Raw genomic sequence first — 23,162 nt, forward strand, 5'->3', positions numbered from 1 at the left:
TCTGATTGGCTACAGCTTATTCTACATTACTTTACATTTTAACATATTTAAATAATCAAAGTTTGACCACTTTCACGTTATAAATAAAGTAACAATAATATCCATTAAGTAATATAGGTTAAATTCTTTTACATAAAACCAATACAATTTCCTTCTTAATTTTGAATGTCACGGCTAGTAGACTTGCACAGATGTGATTTGTGATAAATAAATAAAGAACAAAAGTAACTATTACGCACAAAACTTTACAGCAAATATTGTATCACCTATTCATTCAGTAAGGTGTTATGCTGTCATCATTCAATGTGTTTTGTGTGGAGGAAATGATGATCTGATGCTTAACCGAAAATACTGATAATTTAAATTTACTATATCTTTTAAACAAATAAAGTTACGGAGTTCATATTAACAACGTCTGTTATTTTAATTATGTTCTTCTATATGAAATGTCGATCGTTAAGATGGACCAAAGCGTTCAGATTTTAGCATTCAGGCCTTTGTTATAACACTTGTTAATTTCACTTTAATAGTAAATCCTAAACTAATATAGATATCATCAGTATTCAAGTTTTATTGGGATCACCATGAAACTTTATGCAAGATGGCACATTAAAATTGCTGTGGTTTCATTCGCTGCACTACTACAGAATTAAATAGTTTCCATAAAGGTTTCCCTTTATGGGCGACCTTAGGTCCGCCATATTTAACACTGGCCACAAACGCCTTCTACTGGGTTTCCCTATGACGTAGGTTCTCGTCCGTCTCACTCGCACACTACAGCGCTTAGGCCTTAGTAGACAATAGACGCCTGTGAGTTTCCCCATCTCATGATGAATCTGGGCTCTTTGTGGCACATGGTCCTGGACAACCAGGTTCTTTTCACAATTCCTGTAGGCTGACTCTTTCGGCCATAAATTTAAATGAGAGGGCAATGTTCGTCAACTCACAGTATAGAGCATTATCTTTCATTACACTACATGCCGTTTTTATTTTCTTATCGACAGAAGTTCCTAATATTGAATAAATGGAAAGAGCGATCTATATTTAACTTGAAAAACTTTTTATAGCCAGGATAGCATTAATTAATATTTATTACTGACGACCGGTTTCGACAGTTGAAATATTCATCTTCTGATCTTCAAAAAAATTTGTTTATAATGGAGCACGATTTATAATCGAAAAAATTGAAGATCAGAATATGGCAGTTTCAACTGACGAAACTGGTCGACAATAATAAATATTAATGAATGTAATCCTGGCTATAAAAGGTGTTTTCAGAATTTTCCTATCATCAACGGCTTTCACTTGTTGAGCAATCCCTGTTTCGACCTGTCCGGTGACCTGCACAATTCTCCTTTCAGTTATCCTCTTCGTCAGTTTGTTTATGCCGTCGAATACTTCTTGTTCATCTACATCCACATGTATACTCCGCAAGCCACCCAACGGTGTGTGGCGGAGGGCACTTTACGTGCCGCTGTCATTACCTCCCTTTCCTGTTCCAGTCGCGTATGGTTCGCGGGAAGAACGACTGCCGGAAAGCCTCCGTGCGCCCTCGAATCTCTCTAATTTTACATTCGTGATCTCTTCGGGAGGTATAAGTAGGGGGAAGCAATATATTGGATACCTCATCAAGAAACGCACTCTCTTGAAACCTAGATAGCAAGCTACACCGCGATGCAGAGCGCCTCTCTTGCAGAGTCTGCCACTTGAGTTTGCTAAACATCTCTGTAAGGCTACCACGCTTACCAAATAACCCTGTGACGAAACGCGCCCTCTTCTTTGGATCTTCTTTATTTCCTCTGTCAACCCGACCTGCTACGGATCCCACACTGATGAGCAATACTCAAGTATAGGTCGAACGAGTGTTTTGTAAGCCATTTCCTTTGTTGGTGGACTACATTTTCTAAGGACTCTCTCAACGAATCTCAACCTGGCACCCGCCTTACCAGCAATTAATTTTATATGATCATTCCACTTCAAATCGTTCCGTACGCATAATTCCAGACATTTTACAGAAGTAAACAGTGTTTGTTCTGCTATCATATGATCATACAAAAAAGGATCCTTCTTTCTATGTATTCGCAATACATTACATTTGTCTATGTTAAGGGTCAGTTGCCACTCCCTGCACCAAATGCCTATCCGCTGCAGATCTTCCTGCATTTCGCTACAATTTTCTAATGCTGCAACTTCTCTGTATACTGCAGCATCATCCGCGAAAAGCCGCATGGACCTTCCGACACTATCTACTAGGTCATTTATTTATATTGTGAAAAGCAATGGTCCCATAACACTCCCCTGTAGCACGCGAGAAGTTACTTTAAAGTCTGTAGACGTCTCTCCATTGAGAACAACATGCTGTGTTCTGTTTGATAAGAACTCTTCAATCCAGACACACAGCTGGTCTGATATTCCGTAGGCTTTTATTTTGTTTATCAGGCGACAGTGCAGAACTGTATCGAACGCCTTCCGGAAGTCAAGGTAAATGGCATCTACCTGGAACCCTGTATCTAATATTTTCTGGGTCTCATGAACAAATAAAGCGTGTTGGGTCTCACACGATCGCTGTTTCCGGAATCCATGTTGATTACTACAGAGTAGATTCTGGGTTTCCAGAAATGACATGATACGCGAGCAAAAAACATGTTCTAAAATTCTACAACAGATCGATGTCAGAGATATAGGCGTATAGTTTTGAGCATCTGCTCGACGACCTTTCTTGAAAACTGGAACTACCTGTGTTCTTTTTTAATCATTTGGAACCTTCCGTTCCTCTAGAGACTGTGGTACACGGCTGTTAGAAGGGGGGCAAGTTATTTCGCGTACTATATGTAGAATCGAATTGGTATTCCGTCAGGTCCAGTGGACTTACTTCTGTTGAGTGATTTCAGTTGCTTTTCTATTCCTTGGACACTTATTTCCATGTGAGCCATTTTTTCGTTCGTGCGAGGATTTAGAGAAGGAACTGCCGTGCGGTCTTCCTCTGTGAAACAGCTTTGCAGAAAGGTGTTAAGTATTTCAGCTTTATGCGTGTCATCCTCTGTTTCAATGCCATTATCATCCCAGAGTGTCTGGATGTGCTGTTTCGATCCACTTACTGGTTTAACGTAAGACCAGAACTTCCTAGGATTTTCTGTCAAGTCGGTACATATAATTTTACTTTCGAATTCACTGAACGCTCCACGCATAGCCTTCCTTACGCTAATTTCACATTGTATAGCTTCTGTTTATCTGAGAGGTTTTGGCTGCGTTTAAATTTGCAATGAAGATCTCTTTGCTTTCGCAGTAATTCCTAACTTTGTTGTTGAACCACAGTGGGTTTTTCCCGTCCATCACAGTTTTACTCGGCACGTTGTTATACGGTCTTGAGTCCATTCTTCAATTTTGATTCCACTTCGGTAGTGGCTCCTTCAAACTTAGTTGCCCACGTTCTTAGGTCGGTCTGGTCCACTCTTATTTTCGTTTGTGTTTTATTTTGACTTGTCTCCGTTTTCGCTGTCATTTCTTTCGTCACACTGAAGAATTTTTAGAACACTATTTTAGTACTTTTGGCTCCTTCTGAGTTTGCTTCTACTGTATTGTTAGTAACTACTGGTTGAACTCCGTCCTCTTGTTCTGCTGCCCTCTTCTCATCTTGTACAGTGATACTTCGTACAACGTGTTCAATGGTTTGGTCAATGTATGTCACCTTCATGGCTTTCAATCACGCTTGCGTTCAAATAAGTGCAGACAATCACATAACCAATCCGAAGATTGTTGTACTGATCTAAACGACTGCTGTCAAATGTGATAATAACAGCAGTCCACCATATAAAACAACCCTAACTACTTCACCTGTTGACTGTAATTACCACTACTGTATCTGTATAGGGTAAGGCAGTCCTTCGAAAGTCTTGCAGAGCCTGTAAATAGCTGATGTGCTCCACAGTAGGTCCGATTGTAATTAACAAGTAAAGGAAAAACAGTATCCTCCTAACTCTGTACCTGCACCTTTCACTGCCAGAATGCACTACACTGTCTTGGCTACATTGTATCTCAGTCAACAAACATGTCACCACAGCCACCATCTAAGTGAATAAACTTGATGCGACATGTCCCTTTGTCATATCAGTTTCCATAATTGACAAATGCGCCTGTGGAATCTTCCGATGGTCATTGGTCAATGCAGTACACGGACTCATCCAAATTTTTTTCTAAAGATAGTTCAAATGGCTCTGAGCACTATGCGACGTAACTTCTGAGGTCATCAGTCGCCTAGAACTTAGAACTAATTAAACCTAACTAACCTAAGGACATCACACACATCCATGCCCGAGGCAGGATTCGAACCTGCGACCGTAGCCGTCGCTCGGTTCCAGACTGTAGCGCCTAGAACCGCACGGCCACTTCGGCCGGCAAATTTTTTTCTGAGGAAACAGTATACACAATGAAGCACACAAATAGATAAAAGGCACAAATAATATAGGCACTTCAATATCAATGATTGTTTTCAGTAAACTGTTTGCTACAGAACGTACATGCGTCGGCGGGTACTCAAATCCTTTATGTAAATTTGATGCCCTAAGTAAACGAACATGATATTTGTAATGATGTGTGTTGACAGTTCAGTGTAGTGCAAGCTTAGATCGATCGTTATAACATGTGTTAAATAATGTATGTACCACAAACATGCTACTCTTTGAACTATAGCTTGAGTAAAATACTTCATGACCTTCAGTAGTCCTTGAATGCAAATATTTTTATAATAACACTTCGGTATAAGGTCTCAATTTAAAGTATCTGTCAGCTGAATGCAGTGTACTATTATTGTTTCCTGACAGACTCTACTTTTAAATTTGTAAGTTCAGGTAAATTAAGATCGTCCTTAATACCATTTACTAATTACCTGCCGTCGAATTTTTTTTCTGTGTAACACAGCTATGAGATGGCGGCTCAGAGCTGTTAAATGAGTCATAGGTTCTTATACCTCCTGATGAACTGCGCTGTGGTGGATTCTCTCTGCCGTCGACGAGATGATACTGTCTCCGGAAGTCTGCAGGACCTCAGCAAGATAAAAGTGTCTGTTTTGATAGTTAAATGAAGAACACCAAGCCGAAATAATAAAGTGTAAAATTAAATTGTCCCATACACTGCTTTGTCCCTTCATGAGCTGCTACGCCAGCTGTTTGTCTGGTAGAATGTGAGTGCACATTTTTACGTATACGATATTTTTCTTAATGGGTCGAAGCTGTCAGAACAGAGCCAATATGCACTCCGAGTGCATACCGGGTGGAGTCATTAAAGACGTGGAACGGGTCCTTTCGAATAACATGAAAAGCACGGGGTGCAGCCAACTGCAGGCGGGGGAGCACGTCTGTACCAATTATTTGTGTCGCTTTGGTCGAAAGAGATATTCTCTGGTTTCGAATGGCTAACAGAAGTGGTAAAGGCTGCCAGTCTTGCTTGCGAGATGAAAGCAGAGCTCACCATTGGTAGCATAGTCGAAAGGACCGATTGTGGACCTCTGGTACAGAGCCGAGTGGATGGTCTGAATCAGAGACTGAGGCGTTTTTGCAACAGTGTAGGCTGCAGATTCATCGACTTGAGCAGTAGGATGGTTAGGTTTCGGGTTATGCTGAATAGGTTAGCAGTCCATTACAGGCAGCAGGCGGCTACTTGGGTCCCAGGGGCTCTGTGCAGTGCACTGGGCGTTTTTTTAGGTTAAGGGGAAACACAAAAAGGATTTCAGTCTCAATGGGTGCAGGCCGAACACAGGAAGAACGTAGATACAGGAACCATCAGTATAACAGTTGTAAATTGTAGTAGCTGTGTTGGGTAAGTACCAGAGCTCCAACCGCTAATAGAAAGCACTGATGCTCAAATCGTTATAGGCCCTGAAAGCTGGGTAAAGCCAGAGATATGTTCAGGCGAAATTTTTGCTAAGAACCTAACGGTGTTCCGATAGGATAGGGTAAACACGGCTGGCGGTGGCGCGTGTGTTGCTGTTACAAATAGTTTTTCTTGTAACGAAACTAAAGTGAGTATTTTCTGGGAGTTAGTATGGGCAGAGGTCTTTCTTAGCAACCGGAATAAAAAATAATTTGATCGTTTTACCTGCCTCCCAACGCAGATAATACAATTACTGAAAGGTTCAAAGAAAATTTTAGTCTAATTTCAAATACGAACCCCACTCATACAATTATAGTTGATGGTGACTTTAATTTATCTTTGATATGATGGCTAAAATACATTTTTAAATGCAGAGGCACGCATAAAACGTCATCCGAAACTGTACAAAACGCATTCTCTGAAAATTATTTCTTGCAGTTAGTTCATGAGCCCAAGCGAATAGTAAATAGTTGTGGAAACCCACGACCTCTTAGTAGCAAATAATTCTGAGCTAATAACGAGCATCAAAACGGATACGAGGATTAGTGAAGACAGGACTGTCGAAGCGAAATTGAATATTGTAACTCCCAAATCCTTCAAAAATAAAAGAAAACTGTAGCTATTCAGAAAAGCATATAAAAATTCACTTGACGCGTTCCTGAGAGACAATCTTCAGTCCGTCCAAATTAACAATGTGAATGTAGACAAAATGTGGCTTGAATTCAGAGAAGTAGTATCAAAAGCAATTGAGAGATTTATACCAAAAAATGACAAACAACATAGATGATCCCCCATGGTACACAAAACGGGTCAGAACAAAATTTAAGCGAACGTAAAATCCTCAATATCTACCATCTTTTACTTTAGCTCGAAATTTAGCGAGGCCTTCAATGCGAGATGCTTGTAATAGATTCCACGACGAAACTTTGTCTTGAAACCTGGCGGAAAATCCAAAGAGATTCTGGTAGTATGTAAAGTACGCCAATGGCAAGCCGCAATCAGTACCTTCTCTGTGCGATAGCAATGGAAATACTAGTGACGACTGTGTTTCCAAACCAGTTACTAAACACAGCCTTCCGAGATTCCTTCACCAAAGATTCCTTCACGAATAGATGCCAACATGAGTAACTTCGAAGCAGTTATCCTCGGAGTAGTGAAGAAACTTAAATCACTTGAGACAAGAAAGTCTTCCCGTCCACACTATATACCAATTAGGTTCCTTTCGGAGTATGCTGATGCAACAGCTCTATACTTAACGATCATACGCAACCGCATACGAAAGACCCCTACCCAAAGATTGGAAAGTTGCACAAGTCACTGCACTATTCAAGAAAAGTGGTAGGAATAATCCACTAAATTACAGTCCCATATCATTAAGGTCCACATTTAGCAGTATTTTGGAGCATATGTTGTGTTCGAAAGTTATGAATTACCTCGAAGAGTCCTGTCTATTGATATACAGGCAACACGGATTTAGAAAATGTCGTTCTTGTGAAATGCTATTAGCTCTATACACACACGAAGTGTTGAGTGCTATTGACAATGGATTTCAAATTCATTCGTTATATTTCCAGGAGGCTTTGAGGCGACATTGTACCACAGAAGCGAGTTGTAGTTAGATTCCAGAATGAGATTTTCACTCTGCAGCGGAGTGTGCGCTGATATGAAACTTCCTGGCAGATTAAAACTGTGCCGGACCGAGACTCGAACTCGGGACCTTTGCCTTTTGTGGGCAAGTGCTCTACCAACTGAGCTACCCAAGCACGACTAACGCCCCGTCCTCACAGCTTCACTTCCAGCAGTACCTCGTCTCCTACTTTCCAAACTTTACAGAAGCTCTCCTGCGAACCTTGCAGAACTAGTACTCCTGAAAGGATATTACGGACACATGACATAGCCACAGCCTGGGGGATGTTTCCACTTAGGAAAGGTAGGAGACAAGGTACTGCCAGAAGTGAAGCTGTGAGGACGAGGCATGAGTCGTGCTTGAGTAGCTCAGTTGGTAGAGCACTAGCCCGCGAAACGCAAAGGCCCCGAGATTGAGTCTCGGTCGGGCACACAGTTTTAATCTGCCAGGAATTTCCACATCAGCACACACTCCGCACATTCTGGAAACATCCCCCAGGCTGTGGCTAAGTCATGTCTCCGCAATATCCTTTCTTTCAGGAGTGATAGTTCTGCAAGGTTGGCAGGAGAGTTTCTGTAAAGTTTGGAAGGTACGAGACGAGGTACAGACGGAAGTGAAGCTGTGAGGACGGGGCGTGAGTCGTGCTCGGGTAGCTCAGTTGGTAGAGCACTTGCCTGAGTCCGAGTCTCGGTCCGGCAGACAGTTTTAATCGCCCAGGAAGTTTCATTGTAGTGAAAATGTTTGTTTATGGAATATCGTCTCAGTGATGTAAGTGGATTCGTGATTTCCTGTCAGCGAGGTCACAGTTCGTAGTAATTGTCAGATACCTATCGAGTAAACCAGAAATGATTTCTGGCGTTCCCCACGGTAATGCTAGAGCGCCTCTGCTGTTACTTATACAGGCCCGTATACACAATTTAGAAGACAATCTGAGCAGGCATCTTGTTTGCAGATTATGCTGTCGTTTATCGTATAGTAAAGTCAACAGAAGTTCCAAAAGATTGTTATAAGATTTAGAAAAGATAGATGTATGGTGCGAAAATTGGCAATCGACCCTTTTTAACGAAAAGTGTGAGGTCATTGACATGTGTGCTAAGAGGAATCCGTTAAACTTCAGTTTCACGACAAATCACTCAAAAATAAAGGCTGTAAATTCAACTAATTACGAACAACTTAAATTGGAAATAACTTACAGAAAATGGTGTGGGGAAGGAAAACCGATCACTGCGTTTTATTGGCAAGACACTCAGGAATTGTAACAGATCTTGTCCGTCTTCTTGTAGAGTACTGCTGCGCGGTGTGGAATCCTTACCAAGTAAGATTAACAGAGAACATAGAGGAATTTCAAGGAAGAGCTGCCCTTTTTGTATTATCGAGAAGTAGGGGAGAGTGTGTCACTGACATGATACATCATTTAGGGTGGACATCGTTAAAACAATGGCGTTTTTCCTTACGGCGTAATCTTCTCACGAAATTTCAATCATCAACTTTCTCCTCAGGATGCGATTCTATTTTGTTGACGTCGTCCTACATAGAGAGAAACTATCATCATAATATGGGAAATAAGAGCTCACGCGGGAAGATATAGGTGTTAGTTTATTCAGCGCGCTGCTCGAGAATGGAATAATAGAGAATTGTGAAGGTGGTTCGATGAACCCTCTTCGAAGCACTTAAGTGCGATTTGCACAGAGTATCAACGTAGATGTAGGTGTAGAAATTTACATATACGCGCTGAAATGATGTTACGAATCAAGTAAGAGTGTTAGTTGACGTAACAATTTCTTGTTACATATTGATACAAAGAAAATCACAAAATATATGAAAAAGTTGAAAGGAAAGAAAATAAATATATTGTTTACAGTTTTGTAATGTTTCCTTCTAGATATCGAATTAGTGGAGAGGCTGTTATATAAATACCACTGGGGACTAACACTATCTGATCAAAAGTATTCGGACACCTCCAAAAACATACGTTTCTCATATTAGGTGCATTGTGCTGCCAAATACTGCCAGGTGCACCATACCAGTGACCTCAGTAGTCATTAGAAAACGTGAGAGAGCAGAATGGGGCTCTTCGCGGAACTCACTAACTTCGCACGTGGTCACGCGATTGGGTGTCACTTTTCTCATACAACTCTGCGCGAGATTTCCACACTCCTAAACATCCCTAGGTCCACTGTTTCCGATTTGATAGAGAAGTTGAAACGTGAAGCGACATGTACAGCACAAAAGCGTACAGGCCGACCTCGTCTATCGACTTACAGAGACCGCCGAAAGTTGAAGAGGGTCGCAATGTGTAATAGGCAGACATCTCTCCAGACCATCACACACGAATTCCAAACTACATCAGGATCCACTGCAGGTACTATGATAGTTAGATGGGACGTGAGAAAACTTGGATTTCATAATCGAGCGGCTGCTTACAAGGTACACATCACGCTGGTAAATGCCGAACGACGTTTCGCTTGGTGTAAGGAGTGTAAACGACGACTGAACAGTGGAAAAACGTTGTGTGGAGTGATGAATCACGGTACACAATGTGGCGATCCGATGGCAGGGTGCGGGTATGGCGAATGCCCGGTGAACCTCATCTGCCTGCGTGTGTAGTGCCAACAATAAAATTCGGAGGAGGTGGTGTTATAGTGTGGTCGTCCTTTTCATGGAGGGGGTGTGCACCCCTTGTTGTTTTGCGTGGCACTATCACAGCACAGACCTACAATGATGTTTTAAGCACCTTCTTGCTTCCCACTGTTGAAGAGCAATTCGAGGATGGCGACTGCATCTTTCAACACAATCGAGCAGCTGTTCATAATGCGTGGCCTGTGGCGGTGTGGTTACGTGACAGTAACATCCTGTAATGTACTCACCTGCAGAGGGTCCCAACCTGAATCCTATAGAACACTTTTGGGATGTTTTGGAACGCCGACTTCGTGTCAGGCTTTACAGACCGACATCGATACGTCTCCTAAGTGCAGCCCTCCGTGAAGAATGGGCTGTAATTCCCCAAGCAACCTCCCAGCACCTAATTGAACGTATACCCGCGAGAGTGGAAGCTGTAATCAAGGCTAAGGGTGGGCCGAAACCATATTGAATTCCATCATTACCGATGGAGCGCGCCACGAACTTGTAAGTCACTTTCAGCTACGTGTTCGGATACTTTTGATCACATAGTGTATGTCCATCTCAATGGCAGGAATGTTGTCTTTCCTTTCAGGTTGGTACGCATAAGGGTGACAGCCTTTGCGTAGCCTTATTGGGGCCACAGCGACATTGGTTCAAATAGTTCAAATGGCTCTGAGCACTATGGGACTCAACTTCTGAGGTCATTAGTCCCCTAGAACTTAGAACTACTTAAACCTAACTAACCTAAGGACATCACACACATCCATGCCCGAGGCAGGATTGGAACCTGCGACCGTAGCGGTCTCGCGGTTCCAGACTGCAGCGCCTAGAACCGCACGGCAGTGACATTGGTGTCCAAGACACACAGATAACCATATTAAGTATCACTTAAGTTAAGAGAGTCGCCCAAATGAACTTAAATTCCTCACTTAATGAACATTTACTATGCACTATGCCACAGCTGTTTTCAGTGAACGAAATAGTATTAAACGCTCAGAGACTAACCAATTCCATAACTTTTCATGCACCGCTGATTTTCGTCAGTGATTAAAAAACTCTCCTAGAAAACTTAAAAACTCTTGTTTCAAAAAAACAAGGAAGCTATTCTTCGAAACACAGAGCAACTTCTCTTTGAAATTATTTACTCCTTGGCGAGAAACTTATAAACATACCTCAACTGATTAAATCTCTCATTCTAAACGTTTAGAAAAAACATTAGACCTCCCCTTCAAAACAGTTGAACGCTTCTTTGAAAATAGTTCAGTTTTGTTCGAAGAAAAAAAATCATCTCTTCTTTGATAAAAAATAAGTCTTTTCCAAAAAATAACGTTATTCGTCGAGAAATTTAAAACTTTTCTTTAAAAATTATAAGTTGTCCGGAAAAGCTACATTCTCCTACAAAAAAAAAACGATTGTTCTTTGAAAAAAAAAAAAGATAACTTCTTCAACTTATCTCCGAAAAAAATTAGAATCTACTTACAAGTACTGAATTTCTTCCGAAACATTCAAAAATAACGGTTTTTTGTGAAGAAAGAGAAACTCTTCTTCAACGAAAATAAAACATATTTGAAAGAAGACAATACTGAAATCTCTTTCTTTCGATAAACGAAGACACCAGTGCCATGCCAGGAACTCGGAAATTATTTCTTATTTGCACCGCTATCCGATTCATAGCCACTCGTGATTGCATTTACAGAATTCAAGTACTGTTGATTAATTATCTGTATGCTTACGTCATGTTCATAATCATGTGTCACAGTCTGTAACCCTCTAATAATTAGCACCGCCGGCCTGTGTGGCCGAGCGGTTCTAGGCGCTTCAGTCTGGAACCGCGCGACCACTACGGTCGCAGGTTCGAATCCTGCCTCGGGCATGGATGTATGTGATGCCATTTGAACCATTTAATTAGCACCGACAATCTGCCGTGTAGCTTCCACAGCAGCACATACGCGCTAACCCTGTCTCGATGCTGTTATTAATATTATTTGCGGTGATGAAGTTTTCTGCGTGTGATGCCGCAGTAGGTATGGCGGTTTTTCTGTCTCTAGTTCAACCTGACTGTTGAAACCGCTCAAAATAACCAGTTTCAGCAGCAAAAGATTTTATGTTTTTTATTGATATTATTTCCAAGTAATAACCAGAAACTCCAAAAGCGATTGGAAAGTTGTAGTGGAGGTGAATGAGTCGAAAATGTGGAGCAATACGGTGTTGTGACTGTGGCGGAAATCGGTGTCAAAATCGGTGTCATTGTCTTCGGCAAAGATGGCGAAGGTGGAGGAGACGGGTGTGACGACGGCGCAAGCGAAAGATTACTGGTTGACGACTACCACGTATCGTCACTTTTTGGATGGTATCAATTTCTCGTCCTAAAGCAATCATAAAATTAAGGATTCAGCATGTCAATAAAACTATACCTAGGTATGATACCACTCTGCAGTAAAACCGATGTCCAAAGAGATAAACAGTGAGAAATTACTGTACAGACCAGGTGGGGGTAAGTCTTGCGCCTCACACACAGGTCAAATAGTCCACTCCACTTGGCCGTAAGTACATCATTGTCTCTAGAAAACTGTATCGAATCTTACGTGTTTATTGCTGCTTCCTAACTGTAGTCATTATTGTTAAAAGAACACTGATCGTTTTTCCCAACATTTTAAAGCAATGGAGATTTTACGATTAAACATTACAGGATTTTAAACCGATCTTACTGAAAAAGGTTTCCACAGCTGCTACGCTGAACTGATATGCCATTTTTATCGGTTATTCGGAACTCAAATACCGGCAGCAGTTTTAACCGGTCGATCTCTCCCATTCCTATACTGCGGTGGACACTGACATGCTATTCGCCGTCAGACATTGAAACTTGCCACATACGAGGTGCTCATAATTACAGGTGCAGTTTAGGAGCTTTGTAGGAACAGAACTATTGCTCAGAATGACGTCGAATTTTAACAGCACATTATTAGCTCAGGGGGAAATGTGAAGGAACCAAAACAAATTTAAAGAAGGTTTCATCAATTGATGGCACTGTAAGAGTCTTAACGTAAATGGGTTTGGGTACAAATGACAGATGAATTGCAGTTCTATGGCTTTGGTTTGAGGTGCACGTTACAGCATCGATGCTGTTCAATGTACGTGAATGCACAAATTTGCCATTCAACAGTTATGGTACTGTTACTTAGGTAAGCTCACACGCCACATCAAAATGGTACCACACCGGATAAGAAAAATTGATTGTTGCTGTCCTGAGGCCAAAAATCACATAATAACAACATTACATCCGTTTTTAATTGTCCTGGGCCAAAACATCGCAGAAAAAGCAAGCTGGGATCGGTTCATAATTGTCGTTAGAGTGGTGCAAGACATGTTCAATAATCTGTCCACAGTTTTCTGCCACAAGTTGAACTCGAGTGAAAGCATGTTCAATAACATATAGAAGGGTCCCGGGATATCCCGGGATACACGTTCAGAATACGTTGCGAAATGCATGCCTTCAGCTTGTAAATGGTGCACTGAACACTTGATCTCTTAGATAACGTCACAGCCGGAAGTCACACGGATTAAAATCATGTGATCTGGACGACCGTGTTGTAGGAGAATGGCGGCTGATAATTCTAGCATTTCGGAAATGCCCATGTAGCAGCCGATTCATTGACTGTGCAATGAACAGAGGTGCGTTATCTTGTATAAAAATGATCCTGCTCACACGTCCTCGCTGCTGAATGGTTGGAATAATGATGCGCAAAAACCTCACGTAGTGTTTACCAGTGACGTTACAAGCAACAGGATCCGCAAGGCGTATCTCATCGAAAACATACAACCGTACAATAAACGACGCTGCAAACCAGCATCACCCAGTCACATTTTCAGAATGAAGTGGTACTGGCTAATGGACGTGCAGATTTTACGTAGCCCATATTCAGCAATTATTGGTACTGACATGCCCTTGGAGATGGAAATGGGCTTCGTCTGAAATTTACAGGGCGATTGATTGTCTACTTCCATGCGAACAAGAAATTCCAGTGCGAACGTTCGTCTTGTTGCTTGGTAAACAGGAAGCAACTCCTGAACATGTAGGATATTGTATGGATAGCGGTACAGGACGTTTCGTTCGATTTTAAGCACAATGCTTGTTTGAATATCTAATGCTTAAGCTAAATCTCGTTCACTGCATGTTTCAAGAGCACCGCTCGACCCCTCTTGTAATGCAATGGCCACATATTCTACAGACGTAGGATCAACTGCTTCCGTCCCTCGGCCACATTGCGTTTCAAACGAATCGTCTTTTCTAATTCTATAATAATTTCCTCTAGACACTCAGCAGACATAGACCAATGCCTTTTTAATACCCTTGAGTGTACAAAATTTCTGCAGAGCTGCTGTCACCGTTCTTATAAAAGATCATTACCAGCAGTGTGAATCCTTCATGGAGACAGTCATGTTGGGCGTCACGGAAACAAAATGAGGTGTAGCGGTGTGATGCGTGACTGTTGTGCATAACTTTAGTAACTAAAAATTGATTTTATCCTTGTAGCACAAAAGGAATTATACAAAAAACTGAATGATTGTGGAATAAGTTAGGAATGTTATAAACATTCACAGTTAGTTTCGGAAAAATTTTAATGTAAAAAGTCTTAGTGATTATCATGATTTGTATTGTAAAACTGATGATTTCTACTAGCTGTTCTTTTTGAAAACTGTAGAAAAACATGTATAAAAGCGTATGATTTAGATCCATCCTGGTATTATTCAGCACATAGAGTACGTTTTGATGTGATTTTAAGAGTGAATGATCAACTAATTGAAGTATTACACAATTATGAATTGATTTTAATGGCTGGTAAAGGAATAAGGGGTGGTATAGCACAAATTTGCAAAAAGATATGTTAATGAAACATTTTGATAAAGATATTATATCCAATTTCTAGCACATTAAAATCTAAATAATTTATGTGGCTATGTTATGAACCAATATTTACCATTTGGCACATCGGAATATGACGAACCGAACAATTTTGATTCTAAAAAAAAAGTATTTGAGACACCTGTGGAGCTGATTAAATTTTTGAAGTAGAGTTAGAATACCCAATAGATTTACATGATTTATATTAAGATCTACCCCTTCATCCTGAAAATAAAACCTTTTGTGGGGCTGATGAAAAAAATTAACTATTTTCAATGATACATATAAATGTGTTGTTCTTCTTAGCAATCTCGAATTATATTTATCCTTAGGACTGAAATAACGAAAGTACCTAAAGTTGTAAAACTAGAACAAACCAACTCGTTAAAAAGGTATACAAACTTAAAGTCAGAAATGAGGACCAAATCAAAAAATGGTTTTAAAACAGATTTCTACAAATTGGCGAATAATTTAGTATATGGAAAACAAAGAAAAATATAAGAAACTAAAGTGATATAAAATTAATCTCAGCTCCAGACTAATGTGATAAATTAACAGCTAACCCAAGTTTTTGAAACAAAACAATATTTAATGAAAACATCGTTCCTGTCCGTATGAATAAACCAAATATTTTGTTTAATAAAACTATGAAACTAGGGATTATCCAGACAATAATATTTATAATATAAGTTAAACAAATGAAAAAGTATTAGAAATAATGAAAGGTGAATGTAATGGAAAAAGAATGGCAGAATTTTGTGGATTAAGAGCGGAAATGTATGGTTGTAAAAATCGTGATACAGAAGGGAAAAAATCAAAAAGAGTAAAGAAGTATGTTATTAAAAATAAAAAAGGTTTACAAGGTTACAAAGATTGTTTATTTGACAATAAAGAAAATATACAACTACAAAATTAATACAAAATGAGAAATATGAAATTTATTCAATGAAAATCAATGAAAAGGTACTGAGAACATTTATTAATAAGTGATACATTTATAAAATAAAGTGGTCGCACAGCTGCAAGGCCATTGCTTAGTTAAAAATTTATAAAATTATTTTGTTTCAAAATTTATAAAATTGTTTTATTTAAAACTTTATGGCAGTTTCACAGAAAATCATTTTAGGTGTCTAAAATGTAAAAGAATTAGTGAAACACATCATCAAAACTGAATAACAACAAAAAAATTAAAAACAAAGAATTGAAGCATTTTGTTCAATATGTGAAACTATAAAACGCAAATTAGTCAAAAAATTCTAGGTTTAGGAACACAGTCTAAAAATAATTGTCTAGAAATAATAATTGGTGGATTACATAACCCTGTTAGAAAATATCTAAAATAAAATATGTTATTTCTTTTGTATAGATTATTTATAGCAAGCAGATTAAATAGAAACGGATTCCAATAAATTAAAAGCAATTTCAAAAATAAATAAAGGATATAAATCTTTCTACCTATAATTGCTTGGGCTATGCCAATTGAAGATAAAACTAGTACGAATATTTCAGAAGCTTTTGGAAAATTTAAAACTAAGATATCCAAAAAACTTACAAATACACTCCTGGAAATTGAAATAAGAACACCGTGAATTCATTGTCCCAGGAAGGGGAAACTTTATTGACACATTCCTGGGGTCAGATACATCACATGATCACACTGACAGAACCACAGGCACATAGACACAGGCAACAGAGCATGCACAATGTCGGCACTAATACAGTGTATATCCACCTTTCGCAGCAATGCAGGCTGCTATTCTCCCATGGAGACGATCGTAGAGATGCTGGATGTAGTCCTGTGGAACGGCTTGCCATGCCATTTCCACCTGGCGCCTCAGTTGGACCAGCGTTCGTGCTGTACGTGCAGACCGCGTGAGACGACGCTTCATCCAGTCCCAAACATGCTCAATGGGGGACAGATCCGGAGATCTTGCTGGCCAGGGTAGTTGACTTACACCTTCTAGAGCACGTTGGGTGGCACGGGATACATGCGGACGTACATTGTCCTGTTGGAACAGCAAGTTCCCTTGCCGGTCTAGGAATGGTAGAACGATGGGTTCGATGACGGTTTGGATGTACCGTGCACTATTCAGTGTCCCCTCGACGATCACCAGTGGTGTACGGCCAGTGTAGGAGATCGCTCCCCACACCATGATGCCAGGTGTTGGCCCTGTGTGCCTCGGTCGTATGCAGTCCTGATTGTGGCGCTCACCTGCACGGCGCCAAACACGCATACGACTATCATTGGCACCAAGGCAGAAGCGACTCTCATCGTTGAAGACGACACGTCTCCATTCGTCCCTCCATTCACGCCTGTCGCGACACCACTGGAGGCGGGCTGCATGGTCTTGGGGCGTGAGCGGAAGACGGCCTAACGGTGTGCGGGACCGTAGCCCAGCTTCATGGAGACGGTTGCGAATGGTCCTCGCCGATACCCCAGGAGCAACAGTGTCCCTAATTTGCTGGGAAGTGGCGGTGCGGTCCCCTACGGCACTGCGTAGGATCCTACGGTCTTGGCGTGCATCCGTGCGTTGCTGCGGTCTGGTCCCAGGTCGACGGGCACGTGCACCTTCCGCCGACCACTGGCGACAACATCGATGTACTGTGGAGACCTCACGCCCCACGTGTTGAGCAATTCGGCGGTACGTCCACCCGGCCTCCTGCATGCCCACTATACGCCCTCGCTCAAAGTCCGTCAACTGCACATACGGTTCACGTCCACGCTGTCGCGGCATGCTACCAGTGTTAAAGACTGCGATGGAGCTCCGTATGCCACGGCAAACTGGCGGACACTGACGGCGGCGGTGCACAAATGCTGCGCAGCTAGCGCCATTCGACGGCCAACACCGCGGTTCCTGGTGTGTCCGCTGTGCCGTGCGTGTGATCATTGCTTGTACAGCCCTCTCGCAGTGTCCGGAGCAAGTATGGTGGGCCTGACACACCGGTGTCAATGTGTTCTTTTTTCCATTTCCAGGAGTGTAGATAATGGATAATTTTATAATACAGATGTTCAAGAACTTATGAAAAAATGTAAAATTGATCACTATTCAACTTAAATAGAAATAAAAGTCTCTGTTGTTGATATATTTATTAGATCTTTAATACCAAAAATTTTGAAAATATTCGTTCTACAGGGTAATTCGAAATTGATTGATTTAGTTTCTAAATTAATTAATGATTATGATAATAATGCAAACATCCAAGAAAAAGTTAACCCAAAAGATGTAAACAAAGAAAGTGAAAAAATTTTATTGCAGCATTTTTCTACAACAAAATTTGAAGATACTAAACCTTAGTACAAAATAGGTGATAAAATAAGATGGAGTAAATTCGAAGGAATTTTTGAGAAAGGCTATACAGCTAGCTGGCAACAGAAACTTTCGAAATTGAATATGTAATTTATTCTGTTCTAACCACATGTAAGTTAAGATATTTTAATGGAGCAGAAGTAAAATAAAATTCTATAAACAAGAACTACAGAACTTTAATCACCTAGATTCATATATTGTTGAAAAAATTATAAAAATAGAAACTGATAAATATTTTGTTAAGTCACTTGGTGTTCAAAATTCCCCTATTAGTTAGGTAAGACGAATGATGTTATAATATAAACTAAAAAGATTATTTTACATCAATGAATGTTAAAAATAATTATTTTTATTTTTTCTGATAAATGTTTTCTATACAAATGGAAGACTTCAAGTAACCACTACAGTAGTCTTCAGACTGCTTCCAATCTAAGATTTTTAAGAACTATGAGGTGAAAAATCAATCAGTAGCAGTGCTTCAGAAAAATTTAGGCAAGATTGTTATAGAAGAATTCTTATACCTTTTTTAAATGAATGTCAGATAAAATATATAATGAAAATCAAATTCTTTTTAAATGTGAAGAATATGTTTCTAAATATTATTAGAAAGAACACTGGAAACGAATTTCAAGTGGTAAATATTGGAATATATTACATTCTTTTAAATACGACGAAAATATAGAAATTTCTACCTATGCTTATGGATATTAAACAAATCTATAATTACCAAGAAATGAAAGATTTAAATGGTTTTTATAAAAATCCAACAGCTAAAGACAATTATTCAAATAAATGTAAAAAATGAATCCTTGAAGAAATCAAAAAAAATTATTTCAATGTAAATAGGTCTGTTTAAAGTTTTGGAAGAGTTAAAAAATTATAATGTACAAATTTTTTAAAGGAAACATTAAAGTGTTATTTAATAAATCTACTAAAACATTTTACTTTGAGAATTATGATAAAAAAAATTTCTAATTTTTTTAAGGTTATGACTTCAAAAGATGAACACAGTGGTTGGGAAAATACTCCTAGCTTTGAAATCAGAGACCATGTAAGTGATTTATTTTTTATTGCAATATGTAAATATATTAAATGTGAATTTTGTTGAAATTAAAAATGAAAATGTTATTAGCTTTATTAGAATTAAAAAGAAATTTTTTTAGGTTTTTAAAAATGAAAAACAAAAATTTTATTAGATTTTGAAGAAAAAAATTATTAGCTTTTAAAAAATTAAAAATTAAAAATTTTTTTATAAACAAAAAGTAAAATATTTTATTAGATTTTTAGATTGGAAAAAGGGTTGTCAATATTTTTGCTTAAATTTTTAATTTCTAAAATATTTCAATCATTCTTATATTCAGTTTTCTGAATTTTTATTTATTGAATTGTGTTGAATGGCCCCATTTCTTGTGCCAAAGGTTTTTAGCAATTGTAGATGGAAATTACTGACTGCCCCAAAATTGGGACCTTGTCACCAATTTCCATCCACTCACGTTGCTATCACAACATTATTATGAAAGACTTGCAGCCCTTTTCGTAACAGTAGAATTGTTCTGGAGGTAAAAAATTACTGATTGCGAGAAAGGAAGTGATACTTAGCGAATGACTAAACCGTAGGGTTACAAGATTTAGAGTATTTAGACTAATGTAAGATACTAAGTGAAAGTCAGTAGAGAGTGAGGGCCATGTAATAGGGCCATGTAATAACACTTTGCCGTCCGAACGTCTCGTACCAATTTATTCGCTTGGCGCCGACAGCGCTAATGCGGATAACTTGTATTGTCGCCGGCCGCTTATCACCTTTCCGTTAATGACAAGTTTCTAACACATTGATTTTTGCGCGGTTTAATTTTCCGTAAATCCTCTATTTTGCCGTATTGTTCCAAAAAATCGAATTTTCTCTTCAAGTAACTTCTCTGCAAGTTCTACACTGTTATAATATTTTCCATGCAGACGTAATGCCACTTTCCATCAGAAGGTGTCAAAAGTTCCATCACTGTTTTTGCTAAAGGCTGTCCACCGCTGGAATATATCTTGAATGAGGAAATGTATCATGTACTCGAATCACACAGCATCCGAAAGAATAATACGTGTTTCGTAATTTTAGACGGATTGTAAAGTTTAAGATTTAACCGTCTACGCCATGGTATCATTCCTTCATCAACTGAAATGTTTTGTTTCAGATTAAACGTTTCCTTAAACTATTTGGAAAAATAATCAGTTGCAAATTGCACTTTGACAAGCCGGTCGGCATTATCCGGTTTGTTGTTCCTGTTGGTAAAATGTAAAAATGTTAATATTTGTCTGAATCGGTTGTGGGACATTGTTTTGCGAAATATCGGTGTGTCTACCAACGAATTCGTGGACCAATAATCATCGATCCTGCCTTTCTTTACAATTCCCATAAGGATGGCAAGCCCAAACCATTCTCTAAGTTCGGATCCCGTAACGACGACAAATTTGGCATTTTTTAAATCCAGTTTCCTTCTATTGTAATTTTGACTGAGCCGAATCAGTTGGCAACCGTAGTGTTCTCGGAATTCTCCTTGGACGTATTTCACTATCTTCCTACGTTTCCGCTTCAGTGTCTTCTCTTTTTTTTTCTTTTGTTATCCAATGTCTTCTTCCCAATCGGCCAAGTCGTCCGGAACATCAGACAAGACGTCCACGCATTCATCTTAAATAATCTTCATGTCTCTTTTGTCCGCCATGATGAAAGGGCACAAGTACTTATAAAAACAAAACACTTGTTGACATGTGTAACTTATTGCTACCTAAAAAAACACCAACAAAATGCAAATGATACTAAAGTGCTGTCACAGGCCACTCCGCAATACTATGTTCGCGACACCACTGTGGTGTCACAGGACGGCATAGTGTTAACACAAGATCGTTAGACTGAAACAGGAAGTATATTATGCAGAAAACCCACGTTACCATTGATAAGGACAGACGGCTAAGATTCGAAGGAAGAAATAGAAACGTTCTTCAACGTCAGTCATCTTACCTATTGTACTATAGGTTGTATGTATGTACTAGATTAATTGTTCTATGTTAGTTCAAATGTCTGGTTGATTTCGATGCGTAACCAAACATCTGCATTAAAATATAGCATCAAGAGTCCTTTGACATACACTGACTCTCCTATATGCATAGAAGCCAAACGAAAATAAGTTACGCTTTCAGAGTGGTGCACAGATTTAGAGACGTTTTTGCAGATGGATAAATTTCCTTACAGAGACCAAATATAAAGCAGTTATCGGATAACGTGTCTTCTGCAGTGCGTCATCCCTAGGGCGTCGAGTGCTATTCCTGGGCGATATTTCTCGTTCAGTCATGGAATGAAATTTTGACCTCAGACGTGATTTTATGTCACAGAGTTCCCCATGCACTCACAGCCAACATTTCCTTATTAAGAAAAATTTGCGAAGTGCCCCGATTTAACCCTAACTCTATCGCTGAGGACGGCCTGCGTAAATTGAATCGACACCGGTGTAACTCTGTTTGCTCGTAGAGAACATTTCTGTCTTCAGTAGTCAGTGCTCCGCTGTCTGCCGTGTTAGCTCCCGCTCCTCAGTTTGCGTCACTTTCCGTCTTTACGTAGCTGCTGTATTAAAAATATTTATCTTAATGTTGATATTAAATTTTCCATATGGTTTACTTCCTGCAGTCGCTTATCAGGCTTGGATTCGACCTATCAAATAACCAACAATCGACTTTTTAAGAAAAAATATTGGTCTAGAAGAAAGCGACGGATTCTTACACACCAAAGCGTGTTCCAAGGAATGATCACGAACGCACATTTGTCAGACTTTAGTTCCTTCTATTAATCTCAATTTTTGAGAAACTTTCGTTTTTAGCTTCTTTCAAATAAACGTCATGACGAAAAATTGCATTCTCAAATTTTCCTAGCTATTTTTCCAGCGAAGAAGTCGCTTTTGCAGTACCGCAATTTCACAATTAGTGAATATTTGAGTAAGATAACAACAGTCACCACAAGTAAACGATTTCCAGTAATGCAAGAATTTCACCATCCACAGGATATTATAACAGGGAGTATTTCATGATAGCAAGGCATAAATTAATGACGAGCTGATACAATAATCCGAGAGTGGTAGACAGTTTCCACAGATAATGGCTGACGTGAAAAGTGAAAACACAATGCTAGCCGTCTTCTCAATACTGATGCGTTTATTGGCCTAGTAATAGTTCGGATATGACAAGGTCAAGGAAGCAATCATCAATTACAGTTTTGACGAAACCAATGTAGGAATCGTATAGCCTGATTCAGAAGTCCCAGAAATATGCACGAATAATTTGAAGGAATCATACACTCAGGAAAAAGAGCACAATGAGATGAAACATTGGAAAGTAAAAGGCACATGCTGACTGTAACTGTGACTCGTCACATGCAGAATTTTTACACTCATTAGTACTTGAATAAGGGCTAACTGCTGAAATCTGCTCTTGTTGCCACAAGAAAATGATTTGACATTTCACGTAGTAGAATGTTGTCTGTCCATGTAATGGCAGTGGACGTGATGGATAAGAAAGGTCTGTACTATCTATGTCTTTGATCACGGCCGGATTTTGGAGGTCTAATCAGAGAGACACTCCGCCTTTCTGGTTGGACTGTCGCTAACAGTTTCACTTTACTGAGTACCAGTGGTGGACAATGATAACCACGATTCAGAAAAACCGCCTCCTTCCCTTGACATAAGGGATGTTGTTAACCAACGCGGTTTGTAACAGCTGATATTCTTGCAACAGTACATTAACTCATTCGGCAGGTCAACGTCTAACAACAAAATCCAGTGTGCAGCCACATTTTTCA

Source organism: Schistocerca piceifrons, chromosome X (assembly GCF_021461385.2).
Source record: "Schistocerca piceifrons isolate TAMUIC-IGC-003096 chromosome X, iqSchPice1.1, whole genome shotgun sequence".
Lineage (NCBI taxonomy): Eukaryota > Metazoa > Arthropoda > Insecta > Orthoptera > Acrididae > Schistocerca > Schistocerca piceifrons.